The sequence below is a fragment of the Eptesicus fuscus genome, chromosome 4 (assembly GCF_027574615.1).
Source record: "Eptesicus fuscus isolate TK198812 chromosome 4, DD_ASM_mEF_20220401, whole genome shotgun sequence".
Taxonomy (NCBI): Eukaryota; Metazoa; Chordata; class Mammalia; order Chiroptera; family Vespertilionidae; genus Eptesicus; species Eptesicus fuscus.
Window position 1 is genome coordinate 100,721,191 of NC_072476.1, and position 24,704 is coordinate 100,745,894.

The following is a 24,704-nucleotide window of genomic DNA, read 5'->3' on the forward strand; positions in this document are numbered from 1 at the left end:
TCATAGATATAGAGAACAGACTGACAGCTGTCAGAGGGGAGAGGGATTAGGGGGCTGGATGAAAAAGGTGAAGGGATTAAGCAGTAAAAACCAAAAAACCAAAACAAAACTCTTTGGGGATTACCAGAGGGAAAGGGGGTGGTGGAAAGAAGAAGAGGATAAAGGGTCGATAAATGGTGATGGAAGGAGACTTGACTTGGGGTGGTGAACACACAATATAATATACAGATGATGTACTATAGAATTGTATACCTGAAACCTATATAATTTTATTGACCAATAAATTAAAAAAAAAGATAACCTTTCTAAGTACATGATTTTGATGTGAATCGGTAATGTGTTCCTATAGTCTGAGTTGTCTGTGCTTGGGTTTTTAAATGCTCAATGTACTGCCTCACTTGCCTGGGAATGATCTGGGTTTAAGTGTTCTGCAGGTCAAATATTTACCATGAAAGTGTTTTCTATCCCATTTGCCCATTGAATGAAAGTTCCATATCTGAAGTCTCTATTGGCAGTTCTGTGGACCCATTTTTCATTTAAAGGGAGGCTGAGAACCTGGTAGGTCCCTGATTTTTGGAGCTGTGAGATCTGAGTTCCAATCCCAGCTCTGGCACTTACCAGGAAGAATTATTTTTTACATACAAAAAGCATCTGGAAGAATTGGAGTAAATGATAAGTGCTGTCATTGTAAATAAAAATGTGAATTTTTAAAACCTTTGGATATATAATGCCAACCTTTCCTTTAGAAAGGTCATATGCCCACCATGCTTGGTCTAAAATTCATTGTATGTTATCAATTAAATAATCCTACCTAGTGTATAGGAAATTTGTTTTGTTATTGTTCTAATGTGTATTTCTTTGATGCCTCATGAGATTAGACACATTTTTTTCATATGCTTATTGGCTTTTTAATGTTTCTTTTTGAATTGCCTGTTAATGTGTATTGCAAGTTCCCTTGTTCACCTTGTCTTCCTCCATATAACAAAATAATGGTATAAATGATAAAGACATCATACCTTTGGAATTTATAACAATATCACCATAGATTTTTTAAAATTATTTTTTATTTTTTTAATGCTGGGCCCAAAACACATTACATGAGCCTGGTGTTTCCATGAGCCCCACAGCTATACATTTGGGGCCCTGAGGTCAAGCTTCTCAATACATGGCCTCAATATTGATCTCCTCATGGGTGTGTGAAGGGCAGGGCCTGGGCTGGAGGGCAGGTCCAGCTGGTGCAGGTGGTCAGCGGCCTCCCCAGATGTGCCAGAAATATAACCATTCCCGGTGCACCATGATGTGTAAACAATTGGAAAGCACGGCCTTAAGGCTGACTCCGCCTTTGCTTTTGCTCATGAACTAAGTAGCTCAGATAAGACTGGAAACAAAAAGACTTTTCGGTCTTAATTATTCACTGATTAACTTGTAGTCTGGTTCCAGCAATGAGCCACATAAACAGCTTCACTTGAAATCACTTTGAAATTCACTATTCCTTCCATTCCTTTCATATCACCTTGTCACTTCTTCCTTGGTGTGCACCTTTCTTTTCTTCAATATTCTACCATAAAGTCTATTCACAATTGCCTGGGATTCTGACCTCTCTTTTCACCAAGAGATGAAACTGTTGAAGGTAGATGAGATCTCTGAGTTCACCATTTCTCTTACAGCGTTGTAAAAATCAATAGAAACAGACCAAAAAACTCATGTCTAGAATGATGATTCATGGTTCTAGTTGCAACCGGAAGGGTCTAGTTAAAACCCGAAAGGTCTGTCTTTAAATCTTTAAAGACAAAGATTTGACCATCTTTGTCTTTAAACCACAGGGTTCCAGAAGTACTTCTGCATTCGAATGATATTTTGGAATTTTCCCATTACTGCTCATTAAATTCAAACTCATCTTTTCTAAGCTCCAGAATGTCTTCCAAATAAAAGCCAAGAGAACTAAATGTCACGTAAATATAAAATTACCACAGAGCAGTTTGTTAGTCTTTATCAGTAAGTTACATTATAGTTTGGCTACAAATTCCCCCCTTTTAGTATGGTTTTAGACATGGTTTTAGTCCATGTGCCCGACCTGTGTGTTTTCCTGGTGTTGGTACTTACATTTGTTCCTGAGTACATAGTAAAAAGACCTAAATTTAGTGATTTTTTTTCTGTTTGTCCTAGTAAAGCACTAACTCACAAGGGCGTTTTAAAAATCCAGCTGTGCTAAGTATTTTATCTCGCTGGACCGTGGGAAGGAACATTTTGGCTTGGAAAAGCACAGGGGCTGAACCAGAAAACCCTGTGAATTGCTTAGGAACAAGTGGTTTCCCACATCCCAAAATAGAAAAGATCCAGTTAAGTCCAAATTAACCCTTTATGCACAGAGGCAAACATTTCTTTTGTCACTGGACCGTTGGTGGCTTTTCACTCATATTCATCTGTTAGAATCCTCCTCCCATACACATTATTTTGGTATAACCAAATTAATCACAACGCGATGGTTATACAAAGAAAATATATCTTTCTATTGTTGATTTCTAACAATTGCATAGTGGTCTGTACAATCCAAATCCTTTAAAATGTGTTCAGATTTGCTTTGTAGTCCAATATATTGTTAGAGCTACAAATGTTTTTGTGTATGCTTCAGAAGAACATGCATTTTCTATTTTTGGGGTAGTGCCTTAAATAAATGGTACCTTAAATCGTATTGATTATAGTGTTAATTATATATACCAATTTGATCTATCAACTGTTAAAAGGAGTATATGATTGTTGATTTGAATTTTTCTTCCATAGTTCTGTCATTTTGGTTTTGTCTATTTTGAGTCTCTTATGAGTCATATACAAGTTTCAAATTATTATATGTTTCCGGCAAATTAAAACTATTATTTTAACTCCATATTTAGAAAATTTTTTTGCCTTAGGTTTACATATCTAATACTATATAAATTTGTGTATATCTGTCTGTCTGTCTATCTATCTATCTATCTATCTATCTATCATCTACCATCCACCTATAAAATGCCTAATACAGTGACACGAACTCTCCTTTCTAACTGTTTTTCTGAACTATTTTCTATCCTTTTCTTTTGAACCTTCCTGTATCTTAGCATTATGAAGTTGCCTTTTGTAAACCATATGCAGTTGGATGCTTTAATCCAATTTGACCATCTTTGTCTTTAAACTGGAATATTTACTCCACTGATATTATTTCCGTAACACATATTTGGGTAAATATCTACCATATACTTTTGTTCTTGGTTTTTGTTTCTCCCCTTTTCCCTACTTTTCTCCCCCTCATTCCATTTTCCCTCATTACTAGTCTACATTCATTTTAAATTCTTTTAGTGTCTCCTCTGGCTCCCCTCCTCCTCCTCCTCCACCTCCTCCTCCTCCTCCTCCTTCTTTTCCTCCTCCTTCTTTTTGCCTTTGGAGAAGTCTTTACATTTTTTTTTTTAAGTGATTTCATTAATATGTTTAAAAGATGTTTTTACATTTATCCAGCATTTTTAGTTGTGTCAGTGGGAGAGTTGGTCAGGGTATTCAAAATAGAAGTCCTGCATGGATTTTATTTTCTAATTTAAAATATGATTTTTATTATTACAAATGCAATAAATGAGCATCTTAGGAAGTTAGAAGATACATATAAATAAGAAAAAGAAAATAAAAATGCCTTATTCTGATCATTCAGAGGTGATCACTTTTATTGTACACCTTAGGGTATATTGTTCCATTTGTGTGTGTGCATGTGCACACATGTGTGTATAATATATATCTATGGATCTTATTCCAAAATAAGATCATACTACCCATGCCAAGGAGTGAGGTGCTTTTTTCAGTTAGTAATAGCCTCTTTCTATGTGCATACACTTTTATTTTATCTTATACCCAGTCCTTATTCAAGTTTCTCTGATTGTCTCCCAAATATCCACTGTGGTTGATTTGCTCAAATCTGGCCCCAACTCAGGACCACCCACTGAATCTGGATGTTGAATCCCCGAGCCTTAGGCCCAGCTCCCTGTTTGTTTTCATGGCCTTGACTTTTTGAGCTGGTCAGGCCAGTTTTCCTGCAAGATGTCCACTTCTTGGATTTGTCAGATTCTCTCTCATGGTGTTATTTAACTTGGTCCCCCTCCACTCTATTTATTTTTAACTACAGGTAGTTCTATAGGATTAATGAATTCATTTTATTGATTTTTTATTGGAAATTATTGTAGGTGATATTGTAGACCTCATATTGCATTGGGGCACATAATATCTCATAACAGCATTGGGGAGTTTGGCCACTAGGTCATAATATAACAGTTTGATTCCTCCATGGTAAGATTATTAATTTTTGTCCTTGATATTAGTAAATAATCTGTGTGGAGCTAATTTGGCATTATCTGACTGTATAATTTCCATCAATCATATACCCAGTGGTTTTAACATCCTTTGAACATCCTCCCTTAGGCCAATGGCTTCATGAGGGCTTGCAAATGCTGCCTTTCCTATTCTATTATTCCCTCTCAGTGGTACCCGACATTCCTCTTTAAAGCAGAGCTTTCCTTCATCCACCAGAGGATTGACTGCTCTGAAATGCCATTTTTGCTGGGAAGGATTGGTAAAGGCTTCCTTCTTTCATTTTAATTACCAATTTTCAAAGTAAGCTACAGCAGATTGTGACATAAGGAATTTTTCTTGATCTCCCTCTTTCTTAGTATCATTATGGACTCATCTATTTTTATTGATTCATTGTGTTTCAATCTACTATAATCAATACTCTTTTTTTGTTGCTCAAATTGTCACAAATGTGGATAGTGGGGGCTTCTAAGCCATGTCAATGCTCAAAACTAGAAATTATATTGTATATTTTATTAAAACTAAGGTAGTCATGCCCTAACCTAGCCTATTTGGCTCAGTGGATAGAGCATCAGCCTGCGGACTGAAGGGTCCCAGGTTCGATTCCAGTCAAAGGCACATGCCCAGGTTGCAGGATCTCCAATAGAGGGTGTGCAGGAGGCAACCAATAAATGATTCTCTCTCATCATTGATGTTTCTATCTCTCCCTCTCCCTTCTTCTCTGAAATCAATAAAAAAATATTTTTAAAAACCTCAAGGTAATCATTCATTTTATGATGCATTTTATGTTCCATTGAAAAACTGGATCAACCAGTTTACATATGAATTGCCATTAATTATAAGATAAATCTTGATTTTAGAGATTTTTATCGTGATTTTATTTTATTTTATTGTTGACAGTATTATATATGTCCTTCAACCCCCCCCTCCCAACATCCCCCCTCCCCCTCCCCAACCCCTGCTGCCTCACTCTTATAAGGATCCATGTGAGTGCATATTTTGGGCCCACTTGGATAATTCAGGCTAGTCTCCCATCTCAAGATCCTTAACTTGATCACCTCTGCAAAATATCTTTTTTCCAGTTAAGGTAACCTTCATAGGTTCCATGGATTAAGTTGTGGCTATGTTTTGGAGGGCTACTATTCAACCTATAATAATCATTACCATAGTTACATTATCAAAACAAAAGAAAACCTGAAAAAAATTGCTGGTCATACAGTACAAAATAAACAAACTTAAGATAAGTGTACACATATCATTATACACTATAAATGTACTAAGTAAAGTTTAACTTTGATATGCCATTTCTTTTGTCCTTAAAATTAAATCTTGAAGGATGTGACTTCAGAATGCTATGCTGCAAACTCACTTGAGATAAATCCTTTCTCTGCATTTTGGTTCTGTTTCAGTTTACTTTCAATTTCAAGGACTGAAAAAATTAGTCATTTTATAATTAGGAAATATATTGCATGGCTCAAGGTGTCCTCCATCAGTTCATTAACTGGGGGGCAAAGTCATGGTTAGGGTAGCTGGGCTTGTGATGTGAGACAGAATCTCCCCCTCCTGGACTCAGAGGGTGCTCACCTCTGCACAGCTGTGGGATCCCTCCTCTGTCCTCTCTGACCCCCTTTGTGGGATCTTCCTTTATGCCGAGAACCATCTGTATCTCCCCTGGGCTTCCTTTCCAGGACTTTCCACTTCTTTTAAACCTTCTTGTCCATTCTCCAGAATGTACTTTTCCCCAACATCTCTTCCAGCTTCTACTACACTTGGTGATGTGCAATTTTTGCAAAGGTGTTGGGAGCCTGATTAGTTGGGGTGAGGGGAGGTGAACTTGGGTCTCTTATGAGCGTGTGAGTAGTTTGTTCACTTTCCAAGTCATCTAGAGCTGACGACAGGAGGCCCTGCTTTTGCCCAGGAGGGAATAAGACCTGTCTTATTTCAGTAACCTCAGAACAAAGCATCCTTGCTCTGCAAACATATCCACGTCTGTTCTTTTCGATTTTCTACTGATTATTTACCCTTATTTTTCTGTTAAATATCCTTTGGAGAAATATCAAACTTGAACCAGTTGATTTAATACATTAAGCGCCCAGCCTGTTTTGTCTTGCGGATGAAAGTATAGTGTCAGTCACTGGGGACTGACTGGGCGCTTAACGTGTTAAGAAAAAAAAGAGGTCCTTTGTGCTAGAGAGGTCAGGATGCCCCTAGAGACCACATGTGGTCCCAGAGTGACCACCTCCAAGCTGGAAGACTCAAGTCGTTTGTGCAACTGAGACAAAGGTAGTGAGCAGAAATTCTAAGAGTGGGCCAGTGGTGCCTTCAGAACTCAGGACGTTTCTTTATACTATGCTATTTTGCGCACCTGTAGCTGAATCTGTTCTCTTAAAAGCACAGGCAACTGCAGGCAGCCTAGAAATGTCCATGTGTGTTTGCATTTGTTGTCTTTGCATCTTGGTTCAACAAACCTAAGTCTTCCTGCGAAATTAATACATAATTCACCCTTTTTCTTCCCTCCAGCTTGTCTTGATTGTGTGACTTAGTAAAGGAAATCAGACTACCAAAAAGATAGGATAATTTATGTTTTGGGAACTCTGGTTATTACGGAGACATTCTTGAAATTACACTGTTCCTGCTTTTAAATATTAATTTCATTTCCTGAAAGAACGAGCTAAAGAATTTAAGCAATTCTGAAGCACATGGAGGGGAAACTAAGTTCTCAAGAAAAGAAAATTGCTAGAAGGTGAAATGTGCAATTTGACAGCATGCATACATTACATTGTTATAAATGCTTCAGACTGCTTCATGTCAAACCCTGGGTTATGTTTTGACAGAGTATAGTAGTTTTGAAGACATGACAAGTGATGAATGTAGTACTTGCTGGGATAGTTTCTAAGAAATGAATTAGGTTTCTTGGATCTGGAAGTGGTTTAAGCTGTATATTAAGTATTTCGGTTCACTAGGGTAGCATTTGTTACATTGAAGCAACAATGGAATAAGACTCATTTTAGTGAGTTTAGAGAATTAAAATTCCAAGGTAAGCCTATTTGATTGGAATGGTTTCAGGGATCACTTAACTAAATTATTAGGTATGTGTAATAGAAATAGATTGGGGCAGCTGCCAAACTTACAGTAACCTTTTAGCGGTCATTTCGAAGCCACCCCTTCTTGATGGAAGTCACTCTTTCATCTCACCATCAGGTCTGTATGGGTCCTGTGTGGGTCCCAACTCCCTGCAACAGTGATCCGTTAAAGTGTAGGCATTCTGTACATCCAGAGTTACCGGAATGGAGACAAGCAAGAGTATGAGAGGTAACATTTCTGTTTATTGTTTTACAAAATCTTTTATTATTATTTCTGGATATGTTTATAAAGTACATCATGTACAGTATGGTAGTACATGTATATAACTAATAAATACATAAATGTAATAATATGTTTATAATTATTATAAATATAAATAATATGTTTATAAATATACATATATATTGAGAATTCAATTTTTAATAATTTTGTAAAGGATGGAGTGTGAGATAAAAACTGATTGGAGACCTTTGGGTTAGATCATTGTTTACCAATTTTTAAAAAATATTTCTTTATTGATTTCAGAGAGGAAGGGAGAAAGAGAGAGAGATAGAAACATCAATGATGAGAGAGAGTCACTGATCGGCCGCCTCCTGCACACCCCCTACTGGGGATCGAGCCCACAACCCAGGCATGTGCCCTTGGCTGGAATCGAACCTGGGACCCTTCAATCCGCAGGCTGATGCTCCATCCACTGAGCCAAGCCGGCTAGGGCAGTGTACCCATTTTTTGTAAGAACAACCCACCCTGAGGCCTGTACTTACACTGTGATCCTGCAAGTGTGTGGGTGGGTGTTGTATCAACTGGGGGAAAAGCTTGAGGAAATGGTATTCACTAAGAATCCTGCAATGATTTCAGATACTTTCCATTCCAATTCATTAAAAATGCTTGTCTCACCCTTAACTCCCTAAATCGGTCTCCACCCTTGCCCCCCAGGGCCAGGTAGTGCAGCTGGGACGTGAGGGGCCTGCTTGCCCAAGGGTAATTGATTCGGAGCCTGAGCCTGTGTCCAGATGCAGAGCCTGCAAACTGCAGCTCCCAGCCTCATCCTGGTAATCCTGAGAGCCGTCTGGGGAGAATGGGAGGTGTGCAGTGAGGGATGGGCCCCTAGGAAAGCGGCTCGGGCCAAAGAGCGGACATTTGTGGGAGGACAGCTGGAAGATCGGTGTTTACTAAAAATAAAGCTAGCTAGGGAGGCCAGCGCCAGATCACGCAGGCGATGAAAGAGAGGTGAAGGGCTTCTGGACAAGGTGGAAGGCGGTAATTCATCAGCCTATTAAGTCGCATCAGCATTGCCATAGTCGGTCACCTGAAAAATTTTAGCACAGATTCCTGTGGGCCTAATCTGTGGGCCTAAATTAACTGGGGTCCCAAGCACACCGTTGGGGAGGTGTGTCCATCTTGCCTTTTCCCTGTTTTGGAATAACAGTTGAGAACGAATACGATGCTGCCTGGGCACTGGATAGTGATCCCACAGGGGTGGATTTCCCACCAAATAGCGCCTTGAAGACGTGCCTGGGGACGCTGTGGGCTCCCGTTGGTTCTGGACCTTGACGTTTTCTCCTCCAATCAGGAGGAGTGGCAACTGAATCGAGACGAAAGCCTGTGTTGGATTTCTTGAAATGCCCAGGTGTGACCTGCTTCTGCTCCATCTACCTTTTTTTTTTTTTTTTTTTTAACCTGGTGATTGCACAAAAATGACAGTTTCTTCACAAGTGTCAAAGCCACTCAGTGACCTGTTCTGCCTTTAAATCTCTCTGTGCTGGACCACACTTTTGTTGGATGGGGACACCTGGGCGCTGCCAGTTTCTGTGGAAGCAGTAATATGGAAATAGTATACCATGTTGGACTTAACCAGGGCCACAACTTTTAATCAGACTTAAAATCATTTTGTAGTAATAGTTCTTGCATGGCAAACTATGTGCTTTCTGAAAGAAAAGGCTTGACGTGTAAAGTTGGCTGTCGATAACCAGCCTTGGGAGGCTGGGGGGCGGGGGGAGGGGGAGTGATGTTTGAGCCGGGTCTTAATGCTCTAGTTTTCATTAACTAGTCACCGTGACAGGAGTTTATTAAAGTGCAAATCGGAAACTCTTGGTTAAAAGGGCTGGCTGTGATCCAATTAATATATTCATGTTTAATAGTGGGGCCCCAGGCTAGGAAAAGGCATTATTAACTCAGAAATGTGTGTGTGTGTGTGTGAGTCACGTCTGCGTCCTAGCTCCTGCGTTTCCCGGTTAACCTGGAACCTCGTTGCCAGCTTGGCCAGTGCCCTTGGGGTCACCTTTCATAACTTCTCAGAGGAAGGCAGTGGAAAGCAGCGTGGGGTTTGCTCTTTCTGTAGTCCGAAGGATTTCCACCCTCCCCAGGGTGGCGAGTTTCTTGCCAGTTGACCTTCCGATCAGCCCGAGGAGGTGGAAAGTGTAGGATGTATCGATTGCCTTTGACTTTTGAGAAATAAGACAAAGGTGCTTTTCTGCCGAAGGCTAAAACTAATTACAACACAGGCCGCTGGGCTTTCCGCATCTTAAACAAAGCAATGCCCTCAGGTCTCCTAGGAAATCAAAGAGAATCTAAGAGAAAGAAAGAACCAACCTGGGGAGAGCTCCTCTTCAAGTCCCATGCTGATTTGTCTTCTGCAGGTGAGAATTCTGATGCCAAGACCTACGTATTCCTTACTCTGTCTTTCTTGGTGACACAGGACTTGTGGGGTGACTGTGTTTTCAATCAAGCCCACCTTGAAGCAGGACTTGATGTTTCCAAGTGAACTCCCCCAACTCCCCCACCCCACCACCCCCATTCTGATTGGAGCATGCATTAATGGGAAAGGCATTTTGGCTTCAGGTTTTCTGGGGAGTCAGCAGAGATCATTCATCTCACTGTCTGCACAGCAGAAATGCAATCAAATTCCCATTGGACGACTGTGATCCCTGTCCACATTCTTCTCTGCCCGCCGCTCCTCTAAAGTTTCCTTCTATTTTCTGGACCCGCCTGGCTTTGGCTGGCAGCCTGCAGGCTCACTCAGCGAAGCCTGAGCAGGCAGCTCAGAGGCTGCCATCTGTTCCTGGCTCCTCCCTGTGCCCCTGGGGTACTGGCTCATCTCCTCGTCTGGCTCAGTCAGCATCCTGAATCGCACTCCTCCTCCTGTTGTCCTGTTGGTTATTTCACACTCCAACAGTGTTCTGCCTTTCTGGATATGGGGCTTTTAACCAGAATGCGCTGGCTGTTTCCTAAAAACTCTCACCTTCTAACTTTAGGATGTGATCTGCCTTAGTATAAAGTTGGGGGACTTGAGGACCCTTGAGAATTGGTTATATTCTAGATGACTCCACATTCTGTCACCTTTGTTGGCAGTGATGTTCTGGTCCTGCGCCAGTCACCGGAAATGTCCTTTTACCTTGTTCTCGAGGCCGAGTTTCCACTCTTACTCACTCTCACTGACAGACCCCTGTTTTATTCCTAGGCCTCCACTTTTGCTATGATAATGTACCTGTTAGTTAACCCAGCCTGCCACCCTGCTTTGCTTTTGGAAGGCCATTCTAGATTCTTAAACTTCCTCCTGGTATTTGGAGTTCTGCCAGCAATTGCAGACCTGACTGATTCTGACTGATTTCCCCCTCAGACCTCCCATCATTGCCTTCTTCAGATCACGCACGGTGGGCAGAATAATATTCCTCTCTCCCAAGATGCCCACATCCCAATCCCTTGGACCTGCAAATATGGTACATGGAAAAGGGAAATGACAGTTACTGATGGAGTTGAGGTTGCTAATCAGTGATGGAGAGAGGATGGGATTATCTCTGAATTCAGGATGATCTCATCTTGAGTTCCTTAACTCAGTTACATCTGCCAAGACCTTATTCCAAACAAGGTTGTATTCTGATGTTCAAGATGGACATATATTTGGGGGAATACCATTCAACCCACTGCATCATCTGTACAAAATAGAGAACATCAACGAAGAAGGCGTTTGGGAGAGAGTGACAAACGTAGTTTGCACATGTAGCAGTGTCTAAGGGATATCCAGGTGGACGGGCAGAAGGTCTATGAGTTGGGAGCTCAGGCAAGGGGGTTGGATATCATTGTCTGTGTTTGGTATTTGAAGGTATATAAGATCAGTCAAGGAGAGCATGTACAACAAGAAAAGCAGTGGGCTGAGAGTGGACCTTCAAGGAATGCCAACAATTAAAGGAAGTAGAAGAGTCAGGTCCACTAAGGATACCAAAAAGGAGTGGCCCCAACAGTGGGAGGAGAACGATGAACCAGTGCTGTTACTGGGACAAAGGAATAGAGAGTTTCAAGGAGAATCCCCAAGGTCAAGGATAGCAGTGAAACTGAGACAGCTGTTGGGTTCTAAGTGTGTGGGCTGTCTTGTTTTGTATGGACTTGAATTAAAGAGAGCCCGTCCTTTTTATCCTGCCTTGCCTGATGAGGCAGCTTGTTTGTTTCTGTAATGACACTTATTAGTAATGGGCAATACAATGGACTATGACTAGGCGTGACTTGGCTGTGAATAGGATGCTCTGAACTTTGGTTGTGGCATTTGAATTTCAAGATAATTACCTTAACTGGGTAGGGCAACACCCTGACCAGATCTAATTTCCCCTTACAAACTTCTGTCTGCTCTAATGCTCCTAATTATCACCATTATAAGGTTGTTTGAGGGTAAAAAGTGACAGGAAACAAAATTATAGGAAATTAGGTTACAACAATATGCAGTTTAGGGCAGAAAAGTGGGGGCACAATTGTGTGTCATTGTCTGAGACAAATTACTGGGCTGCACGGACCATTGATCTGTGATGATGTTTCTCGTGAAGGTTCAAGGCAGTGGTCTTGCATGCTCTGGGTTGATTAGTCATGGTTTGTTCCTCCAGTCCCAAATTAATTGGCAGAGTCTCAAGTGCTATTGTACATTCAACTCTCTTTGAATTAAGTTTCCATAATCTTGAAGTGCATGGTATTGTCTCTTTCTCACTTATGAGAGAACTAGAAATCTTGTTAATTCTTAAAGGTGGCTCTATATATCAAAGGCCATCTGCAAGCCTTTTTTGTTGGCGTTAGGTCTGAGTTTGATGTACCTGGAACTTAATTAAATGGATTGAGTGTATTAGTTGGGATAGGCTGGGTTTTGCTGCAGTAAGAAACAACCCTAACACCTTAGTGACTTAATACCAGAGTTTATTTCATTCATACTTCTTATCCAACACGTTAGGTGGATGGCTGTGCCCACATAATCATCAGGGGCCTAGGATAATGGAGGCTACACCATTTTTTGGTTGGACCATCTGGAACATGTGGTCTTCTAGGTGGCCACAGCAGGGGAAGAGAGACTGGGTCTCTTTGCTACCTCAGTCAACTCATTGGCCAGAAGTCAATCTTATGGTTCCTCAGCCCTCAAATGCAAGGGCCTGAGATGTGCAGTCTCCCATTGGCCAGAATGGGAGGAGAATAGGATATTGTGATGGCTAGTAATATCCACCAGGGATTGATGTAGAGGGAGCACCAGTGATCTGCACATTTCATCACCAGCTAGTGTTCAGTGATGTCTCTCTCTCCCCCACATTGTAAAGAATCATAAAAATTTAGGAATAAGAGATTTGGAAACCTCTTAGGTAATCAAGAGTTTTGATTGGAATACTGACTAGCCTTCCACAATATCACTGGTTTGCTAGAGAATCCTGCTTAGGGAACTACTTAGTTTTGGATATGTGTCTGCTAGACATGTTCCGACTACCAAATGAGCACATGCTATCTTGTCTGGAAACTTCCCTCCACAGAAACAGAAGGTGTGCCTAGGTAGCCTTTTTATTTTTTAAATTCAGTGGCCCTATACCCTGGATAGTGCTGACTGGGCCAAGGTGAGGTAACCCGGTTGGCCAATGAGTGAGCAATCAAATTCTCTTTCTCATAATTGTAGCTGGATGACACAGAGGCGGTCAATGAGCTGTGGGTTCAGGAACCTGCTAGGTAGATCCAAGTTTCTGATTCTCAATACCACAAGCCAGAAAGCCTAAGTGCTTCTATGAGACTAAATCCCCTGTCAGTTCCATTCCCCTGCAAGGGAACCTGGCCCACTATGAAATTTTCTGGAACAGGGCTCAGAACCCAATTCTCCATGCTCTCTCTTTGATTGTCTCTCAGTTTTTTTCTTTTCTTCTCTTTTTTTTAGAATAGTTTATTGATTTTTAGAGAGAGAGGAAGGGAGAACAGAGAAACATTGGTGTGAGAGGGTAACATTGATTGGCTGCCTCCTGCATGTCCCCTACTGGGGATCAAGGTCTGAAACCAGGGCAGGTGCCCTGACCAGGAATTGAACCACCAACCTCTAGATGCATGAGATGCCCAACCAACTGAGCCACACCGGCCAGGGCTCAGTTTTTTTTCTCCTTATTACTATTCTAATTATTAATCTATTCATTGCCTAATTAATAGAAAAGATTTGATTTTTTTTGTAACGTAAAGAATTGATTAGTGAGAACTATGATTGTGCTAATTGAGACACTAGTTTATCAGGTGGTTTGATCTTCCCATACAGCACAGACTTTCAGAACTAGATGGGCCCTAGAAGTGTCCACACCCACACCAGCCACAGTGGTTTGCATTGAACCTTTCTGCAGTGATCTATGTGACTTTGGTATGGGATGTAACAGCTCCAAGTTTCCAGTTTTCCCAAGTGTGAAATTTAGGGATTGAACTTGATTATCTAAGAGGTTTCCAAATCTCTTATTCCCAAATTTCTATGATTCTTTACAATGTGGGGGAGAGAGAGACAGGCTGGGGAGTTTGCCTCAGACTTACATGGCTACTAAAACAGCAGGACCCAACCTCAGAATGTGAGTCCTATGTGTTTTCAACATTCTGAGATGTTAACTAGTTTAACTTTAAGAGTAAACTCCTATCTGAAGCTTTAATTTCATTGTTATTCAAAACACAACTCAAATCAATATTTGTCAGATACAAAGGGCAACATGAGAAAAATGATTTTCTAAAAGGTCCCTGGACTATGAGTCCAAGTCCTGACAAAGGCTATATTTAGAATACTCATGGGCTCCATTTGCTATGATGACATCTCTCTCTCTCTTTTTTGGTGACCTTCATATTTATAATAGATACATTTCCAATATTTTTATCTTAGTAGCACAGCAATATAAATTAACTCATTTGTTCCCAGAGAAGGTACTGAGATTTTATCATAGGGAGTACATGCCCAGCTGGTCTGAAATGTTTGGGGGAACCTGAGGGGTCAGAGCTGGTGGGCAGGGTTGGGGGGAGATGGGAGATTGCTGCGTGGGGTAGTTGGACATGAGCTTGAGAAGGGCATTTGGGGATATGAAATTGACTCTGGATCATTTGGATTTCTTTATACAGAAGGTCATAATAATATGAAACTTGTGGCTGTGTGGTGGGAGGAAGATGAAGTTCAATTTTATTTAAGTTGACACTTGACAGCACAGACTCAAAGGGTAACCAAGATTTCAGGGGTGATGTTTAACCCATGCTTCGAGAGCCCCTGCTTGAACTCTCTTCCAGCCATTTTCCTTTGCACCAGGTGGGGAGCATGTGGGTAAAAGGGTAGTGGCCACTTTTAACCCTTCCCCCACTTTGTAGACCTCATACTGGGTATCAAGGCCCTGGAATTCCTTGTTTAAACAGCCTTGACCCTCCTTTCTAGGCCTGTACTGCTGTCTTCCTCAGGTTTGTCCTGTGGAGAGTGGCCTACACACTGGTGCGTATGTCCGAGGCCCTGAGAGTGGTTGTATTTCTGGTTTCAAGAATAAGAAGAGGTTGGGATGTAGATGTGAGGGCAGGGATGTCCACACACATACACATGAGGAACTTTGAGAAATTAAAGACATTTTAAACTTGAATTGGCCTGGCAGGTCATTTGAAGGTTTATTTGAGAAGGTAGCAGCATAGAAAATAATTTACTTAAAAGTTTGTTGGTTTCATGAATAACGTTTACCTATTTAGACATAAAGCACTTAAGCCTCCATTGTAATCTTGCCTTGGACCCTGAGAATGATGGGTGTAGGCCTATTATTCAAAATTAGATTCTTAAAGACCTCTATCAATGTATGTTTATCAGCCTATATAGTTTATTTTTTTATTAAATTTTTTGTGTGACATCCTACCTAATAATAGACAAATATGCAACTTGACCATACCTCCGACACACCCACAAGCCATGCCCACAAGCCACACCCACCATCCAATCTGAGCAAGTATGCAAATTAACCCAACCGAGATGGCTACAGCCACAGAGAGCAAGGTTTCCTAGGTAACAAAGGAAGCCAAGCTTTCCACCTGCCCTTGCCAGGCCTAAGCCTCCACTCAAGCTACAAAGTTTCAATTATAGAAGGTAAACAAATTTAAACAGAAATGGAGGCAAAATGGAGCTTGAGAGAGCAGGCCAGGGTTGTCCCCAGCAACAGGGGAAGCAAAGCTTTCCGCACACCCTGGCCGGGCCCACCCGCTTAAGGCAACAAAGTTTCAATTATAACCCCAACAGAAATGGCTGCCGGCCCCGGAGGGAGCCCCAGGCTTGGCTCCGCTCCAGGCTACAAAGTTTCAATTGTAGAAGGAAAATAAATTCCAGATACCAGGGCCTCTGCTTGGGTTGCCAGGGGGCGTGGCCCGCCTGCAAACCACCACAGGCCCCTCGCTCAGGCCACCCCTCGCCCCAAGGGAACCCCACCCTGATCAGGGACACCCTTCAGGGCAAACCAGCTGGCCCCCACCCCTGTACCAGGCCTCTATCCTATCTAATAAAAGAGTAATATGCAGATTGATCATCACTGCAACACACAATATAGCTGCCCCATGTGGTCAAAGATCCTGCCCCCATGTGGACACAAGATGGCCAGCACAAGATGGTCAGCAGGAGAGGGCAGTTGGGAGGCACCCTGCCTGCAAGGGAGGGGGCAGTTGAGAGGGACTAGACCTGCAAGGGAGGGCAGTTGGAGGTGATCAACCCTGTAGGAGAGGGCAGTTAGGGGTGACCAGGCCGGCAGAGGAGGGAAGTTGGGGGCAAACAGGCTGGCAGTAGAGTGGTTAGGGGGTGATCAGGCTGGCAGGCAGAAGCGGTTAGGGGAAATCAGGAAGGCAAGCAGGCAAGCAGTTGGGAGCCAGCAGTCCTGGATTGTGAGAGGGCAGTCGGATATCCCTCCAGGGGTCCCAGATTGGATAGGGTACAGGCTGGGCTGAGGGACAACCCCCCTCCATGCACGAATTTCATGCACCGGGCCTCTAGTTGGTTAATAAGATTATATAGGTTTCATGTGTACAGTTCTGACACATCATCTGTATATTGATTGTGTGCCCACCACTCAAAGTCAAATTTTCTTCAGTCACCATATATTTGATGCCCTTTACCTTTTACTATACCCCAAACCCCCTTCCCTCTGGTAACCACCGTACTGTTGTCTGTGTCTATGAGTTTTTGTTTTTCTTGTTTGTTCATTTGTTGTTTTCATTTTTATAGTCCACATATCAGTGAAATCATATGGTTCTTAATTTTTTTCTGTCTGACTTATTTTGCTTAGCATTATATATCAGCCTATATACTTTCTATTCAAACTTGAAAGTGAAATAGCCCCAAATAAAATAGACTGAATATTCCTGGGAAGCCTATGTTCTCACCTTGCCCTGTTGGCAGGATACTGCACCAGGCTGACTCCTTTGTGCACCCAGCTGACTCCTCTAGCAACTCCCTGTCCCTCCTTCTCCCTTCCCCAAATACCAGCTTCATGCTCATGTTTGAATCTTGAGAATTTTCCTAAAATCTTATGGTTAGGAGAAGGGCAATAGAGATAACAGCTAGCACTGATGATGGGCCAGTGCTACAGAATTTGTGGGGTCCAGATCAAAATAAAAATACTGGGCTCCTTTGTGTAAAAATGATTAGCTATTTCAAGATAATGACAACAGAGCATTAAACCAAGTGTGGGGCCTTCTAAGCAACGAGGCCCTTGTGACTGCTCTGGTAACAAGCCCAGGACTGCTCTGTTGTGGATTAGCTCTTTAATGCTCACAACAACATGTTGAGGTATTGCTATCCCCTTTTTACAGGTGGGAATCCTGTGGCACAGAAGGATAAGTGTGATCAGTCTATGGTCACAGGCTTAAAATACAGCACAGCCGAGATTGGGATGCAGGTGTTCTTGGTTCCAATGTGCACACTTAACCAGCACCCATACTTCCTCTCTATGGATAGAGTGCTGGCCCCACACCTACAGCCAACCTCAGTAAAACCCTTTCGTTAGATGGCTGGACTCTTCCTCCAAAGTTTCTCCTCTGATGTTGCTAGGCTGCCCATACTCTCAGCCCCTAACATCACAGCCTCCATAATGAAAACAAATCCCTAAAGCAAAAAATATGCTGATCCCCCACTCCAGCAACTTATTGACTATCTATTCTTTTGTAACTTGAACATATGCTATGGGAATTTTTCTCTCAACACACACACACACACACACACACACACACACCACCCACACACACACACACACCCCAAGAGGCTTAATAAGGTTTCAAGTCAACAAAAATCAATCTTTTCTGTCCCAGAAGTGTTTACTGTTATGAAAATCAAATTTTCTCCATATTGTTATAGTAACAAAATTACATTTCCTTTAAAATATTCCACTTATTTTCACCCATTTATTTACTTTTATAGTTTTTTTCTTCCATTAACCTAAATGTGTGAGTTTTTATTCTAGATTGCTCCAGATTCCAAGCAATGGTGATAAGCGAGAATTTATTTTAATCTATTTTGATTCTCTCAATGTTTGAATACACTCAACATACAGTGAGGGGGTCCCCGTGCAGAAATGCCTTTGCCTGTTTTGTGAAAATGTACTTCCTTTCCAATGAGTTTTGCCACGAAGTTAATCTTAACATCAAGAAATATTGTTGGGTGAGTGAAAAAACATGACGTTTTGTCCTTTGAGAGGATACCTCAGCAACACTCTCCTCAACACTTGAAGCTAAGCCAGACTGTTATTAGAACAAATAATTGATTAACTTCGTAGCATTCATATTAGAAAAGTTGTATGCTAAATGTGTCTTCTTTCTGACGAAGTTGGAATTTTGGGAAAGTGACCCATTAGAATGAAGATGACTGCTTGAAGCTCCTTTCCCATGATGACTAATTACGGGATGATGCGAGTGTATCTTCTATGTTCAAGTCTTTCTTTCCAGTTCTCCCAGTTTCCGTGCTAAAGGGTATCTATAAATTGGCTTGAAAGTTGAGGGAACGGAAGAGCAAGGATGGAAGGAGAAAGGAAATCTCCTTGGGAAAGGTGAAAATAAATTAAGTAGATCTGATTAGTAAAAGAAGACAGCTACATTGCAAGAAGATGTTAAATGTTGTGTACAAATCATTTTATGTTGATTAAAAAGCACACTGTAATTTCTTTTCTAAATTGAATGGGCTACAGTGAAAAATGGTATTTGGCCCATCCTGAACAATAACGTCTCTCTGAAGACCTTTACAACGAATTGAGAATTTTAAATTAGAAGAAGGAATAACAATGCATGATGTTGCTTAGCAACCATTATATGTTAGTAATAAAGACTCCAAATGGATAAGTTTGGGGCCATTTTCAGAGAACAGATAAACTAATTACCTGAAGCAAAATTTAATGAATTTCCAAAAGTTGAACCTATGCCAGTATTATTTTAGTCATGTATTTATGCCAAGGAGAGAGATTTTCATGGTTATGATGATTCATGACTTGGGTTGTGGCTCTTGAATGAGCACACCCTGGGTGGCTAGGAGTGGCTTTGATTTGAGAGGGTGAAGATGGTGAAGGGAGGTCAGGTCTGGATGGGTTCCCAGATGCAGACAGTCAGTTGGGTCTTCACAGTTGTCTGTTGCTTTCTGTGGATATAGGTTGTGTTCTAAGAGCAGAGGTGGGTGAAGGTTCTAGTTCCCATTCTCCAACCTCATTACCAAGTGTTGACAATGAAAGCAAGTCTCAGAATGAATTCAGGCAGCAACCAAGCTCTGTTTAGCAAGGAGCACAAAGCCTATCCTGGAAGCTCAGGGAAGGCTCAGTTTTCTGTCCTTAGGGTCTCTGAAGGTCAAGACTACACAACCAGAATCCTTAGCAACTTTGTGGAATGCAAGACTTAATGGGTCGTAAGCATGGTGTCCAGACTCTTGTACTCAGCTCGTGCCTGGGCAGGGGTGTCTGGGAAATATTTCTAGCCAATTCACAGAACTTGAAATCATGCACTTCGCCAATAAAAAAGTTATGTCTAACACCCCTGTGCTAATGACCAAAAATTGCTCAGGCAATGACAATGACGAAAGGACTGCTGCCTGGTCAGGAGCAAAGTCAGAGATGGTAATATGTGGAAAAAAAAAAAAAAAAAGACTTAGAGTGAAATACAGCATATTCTCTAGCCTCTAGCGAAGTATCTTCCTGTAAGTTATAGATCATATAGTAGGTAATCTCTCAATTATCCATACTTTAGGGCTCACCAGTATTCTGTTCTCACTCCTGTTTCCTGTATTAAAATCACAAAGATATTAAACTTGGCTTGTGATTAACAAAGAGACTGAGGGTCTTGTGCACACAGTTTGTGTTATGGATTGGGTTTCTCAGAGGCAGACTCTGTGAAGGAGCTGAGCCTGCAGGATGTTTATTTGGGAGAGTCCTGGGTATTGGCCTTTGTGAGAGGAAGCAGGATCGGGCAGAGGGAGGGTCAAGCTGTGATGCAGACTGAGTGGTGGCCTCAGCTGACTCCATGTGGAGCTCGGGGACTAGGATGACCCCCTCAGAGTTGTCCAGAGCTGGCCAGGGCTTCAAACACCTTCATGGGAAAGTCTCTTTATGGGGGCTGTTCTGAGGAGAGGTGTCCAGTCAGCCAGGCAGCTCTGGGTAGCTGAGGCCGCCCTGAAGAGACTGACCACCGAGGGCTGTCTGCCCACAGCACTCCGAGCTACTGGGCAACCAGGCAGTGCCTTGCAGCGCCCTCCACGGTGTGGCAATAAATATGCAGGGATTTAGGGACACATTCTCAAGAGTGTTTCACTATTTGGGTTGCATAATCAAAAAGTTGGACAACAAAATTCCTAGAAAGCTGATTCCTTCTGTGGGAACAATATCTCAATTAATAATGAGTCATAAGTTCTGATTTGTTGATCTAAGTTTTTTTGGTCTTTAAGGTGGCTTTTTTTCCTCCTTAAAAGGAATAACATATCTATTTGAGATTTTATATTAATATTCAGTGTATTCAAATAAAAATGTAAAATTATTGTTTCTCTTAAGTCTATAAGCCCCACTTATAAATCTTATTTTTTTTAAAAATAAATCCAGTGAATTTTAACAATCCTATTCAAGGGTGCTTTTTCCAGTTGAACAGACAAAGCTACCTTAAATAATCAGCCCCACTTGCAACTTGGTTAATTAAATTCCTTTAAACATTTTTACTGCATTTATAAATATGATGTATTTGATTTCTCCTCTATAGCTAATGTGATAAATTAAACTTATGGTTATAGTAAATCTCAAGTTCTCTTAAGCATCCCAATGCTGTTTACAAACGTAGCCAAATTCTCTTAAACTTTTCAGCTTAAAATCTCAAGACTAAAATAAATCGCACATTTAAAGGAAATCACCAAGCTAATCCGTTCATTCTGATAGACCAAATTATCCAAAAACAATTCAAATACCAAGCAAACACAGGTTGCTCCTCAGTATAACATACAAGCATGGATATTCTAACCTTCTGCTGGGAAGTGGGTTATTTGATTGTCAGAAACTCTTAGGTTCTTTGAGGTGGATGTTGATGGCTCAAGCAGGTCATGGAGGAAGCAGTCTCAAACCAGACTCTGCCTCCCCTCCATCCCCCACTACAGATGTTATTAAACAAACTCCTTAGCGAGTCTGTGAGCCCAGTGACATCCCAGTTCTCCATCTTGTGGGTGATCTGACTCATTGCACAGAAGATTCATTGAGGGAGATATGACATTATCCACAGGCCAGACTTGATGGAGATTTGGTTGGCTATGGCTCTTGCTGAAGATGTCTTGATGTGTGCATTTGCTGGTGAAAATGCTGACACAGGCTGGGGTTCTCCATGAGGCCATTGACTGTGCCTAATGTGTAACTTCAACCAATGTATCATGCATTGTATGTTTATGTGAAAGTAATTTAAAATAGATGATAACATGTTAACACGTTCCAAGGGTTAGATGCTACCAAAAAAGTAGTTTTAGCATTTGCAAATGTACCGAGTTGTGTCCCCACCCCCCAAATTCATCTGTTGATGTTCTAATCGAAGTGTGATTGTATTAGAAGGTGAGGCCTTTGGGACACGAGTAGGTTTAGATGGGGTCATGAGGGTGGGGCTCCTATAATGGGAATGGTGCCCTTGTAAGAAGAGGCAGCAGAGAGCTTCCTTCTTCTCTCTGTCCATGTGAGAGTGCCGTGAGAGGGCATTGTCTGTGAGGCAGGAAGGGGGTCTTCACCAGAATCAGACCATGTTGGCAGCTTGATCCTGAACTTTCACCCCCAGAACTGTGAGAAATAAATTTCAGTTGTTTATGCCACTCAGCCTATGGTATTTTGTTATGACAGCCTGAGCTGAGTAATATACTATTCCAGGTACGTTGGGGTCCCCATCCTAAGCAGAAAAATGTTGCTTCTCTTTGAGGAAATTTTGCCTGGGATCCATGCTCTGGATGCTCAGGTCTTCTTGTGCTTCAGATGGATAAATTTAGCCTTTGTATAGTCATCCATCAGGGGACTTTAGAAACTTCTACAGACCACATACTTCCAATGGGATGGTCTTACAACCAATGTCCTAAGAGTTCAAATTAACTCTAACCAATTATTAACTGTGAGTTGAGCAAAGCCCTCAGCCTTACTGAGATTGTGGTCACTAACTTCCTTTCCTACTTTGTTAGACTTTACACTTTAAAAAATATATGTATTTTTTATAGATTTCAAAGAGAAAGAGAGAGGGAAAGAAAGATAGAAACATCAATGATGAGAGAGAATCATTGATTGGCTGCCTCCTGCACGCTCCACACTGGGGATTGAGCCCACAACCCGGGCATGTGCCCTGACCTGGAATCCAACTATGACCTCCTGTTCATAGGTCGATGCTCAGCCACTGAGCCACGCCATCTGGGTCAATTTTACACTTCTTTAACTCTCAAGTCATTTTAATGTTTTCCATTTTCCTTAGCAGAATTAGCACATACTTCATCCCTCTCATTTGAGTCTGCAATAAGTCCTACCCCACTGCCTTTAAACAAACCATTTTTTAGGAATTCCCTTTTGTTTGTGCTCTTTTATTCTTTAACCTTGATTATGAAATATTGGTCCATGTAAAAGCACCTATGTAGTGTATGTATATGTTTTGAGGCATAGCAATACAAGAAACACTGGAATATTTTATAGAATCAGAGGAAGACAGAGCTACTGGGTCTAGGCAGGACAGGATGTGTTTCAGTTCTGCAGATCTTAGAAATAAGAGCTGGACTACCTCTCTAGGGTGTGGCTATCAATCCTATGATTCAAGTCAAACTCTCTTTTCCTGCATATCTCCATCAAGGTTGAATTCCCAGGAAAGTTTGTTTGACCAATTTTGGTCACACACTCAACTCTCTGGTTAGGGTGTGGCAGGTTCTATATTTGGGGGCTCCTGTGGAGGAAGTCCAGTTCCCCCAAAGAAGGAAGTGAGGTAGGCAAACTTACATATATCATTTATGCTCTCCAAGCCAGGAGTTGCTGGTGGGGCTTAGTGGGGTCTCCCTGCCCCTGTTCCCACTTTCCCTAGGTGGGTTCCCCTTGCATTTAGACATTGTGGGCCAGAGTATCCTATTCTGTGTGGAAAATTTTTGAATATAATTTGAATGTTATTTTCAATCTTTCCAACTTTCCAGCATTGATATAGATTTTCTTTGGTCATCTGATGCTAGTTTTGAGAAGAAATTAAATTCAGTCTTGAGTCATATTTGGAATTGTAAGAGATATTTCTGAGGCAGGTAGGCAGGATTTGTGGGTGGGATTCGATGAGTGGGGCAAGAAGGAAGGTGCAAGAAATTGAATTTAGCAACTTTTGCCAAGTAAGGAAATACACAAGCAGGGACAAATTTGGGGGGAAAGAGAGGCAATAGGTATACTTTTAAATCTTATGGGGTTGGAGGTGTTCGGTAAATCACTGCAAATGTCAGTTGGATTGCTTGACCTCTATTCCACTTGGACCAGGGTTTTCTACTCATTTCCTGACTCCCAAAAGATTGTTTTTCACCATCTGCTTCATCTTTGTCCACAATCTTTTGTGTCTACCTTCATAAAAATAATTGCGCAAATAAAAAACTACCATTTTTAGGAATTTATGCAGTGGACACACTTCACACTATATTTATAATTTAATTTTCAGCCCTGCAAGGTAGGTCTTTTCTGTCCTTGTTTTACAAGATGAGGAAACTAAAGCTTTGTGCATTACCTCTACTTAGTTTGATGTGGAGTTTTCTCATCAGCCTCCGTGCTGCCTGGTGGTAGCTGGCTAAACAGGTAGCTATCAAAGCAGTGATGGGCAACGTTTTGAGCTTGGTGTGTCAAACTTTGAAAAAAAACTGAGCATAACTCGGGTAGTGTGTCACTTTAAGGAAAAAACATTATTTCACGATATTTATAGTTTAAATAACATAAATGTATAATTGTTATATATAATTGTATTTAATAAACCAAAAACTAAATATTTAACTTACCTGCTTAGTGACTTCTTTGTTCATTCGTCAGTCGGTTTCTATTGTTGGTCTTGATATTATTTAGCTTGTGTGGGGTGCCGTGAACTAAGATAAGTGAGGAGGAGGGGGAATTCTTTAACTAACCTGCCTATTAGTGACTTTTTTATTGCTGAATTTCATTGGCTAAATCTTCAATTGAAGGTTGGTATTTTGTACACTTCAGGCCCAAGCAAGCACTACTAACTTCATCTGTCAATCTGTTTCTTTTGTTAGTTTTGATATTATTTAACGCTGAGAATAAGGCCTCACAAAAGTATGTAGAGGGAAAAATTGTGAGTAAAGCCATTGCTATATTTTTCAGGGTGCTAAAAGTGTCTGGTAGTCGGTTCCAGGCACTCCAAATTTCCTGTTCGTAGTGGCACTCCTCTTGATTCTCCAAGCGGCACCTTTCCAGATTCTCAAGCTTTGACCTCAAGTCGACAAACACCTGAGCCCAGATACTGTCTTGAAATTCTGCAAGTTGCATCTCCAAATCATCAATTTACATCCATTGGAAACCATTTAATTCCAAACTACTGTAGACTACTAC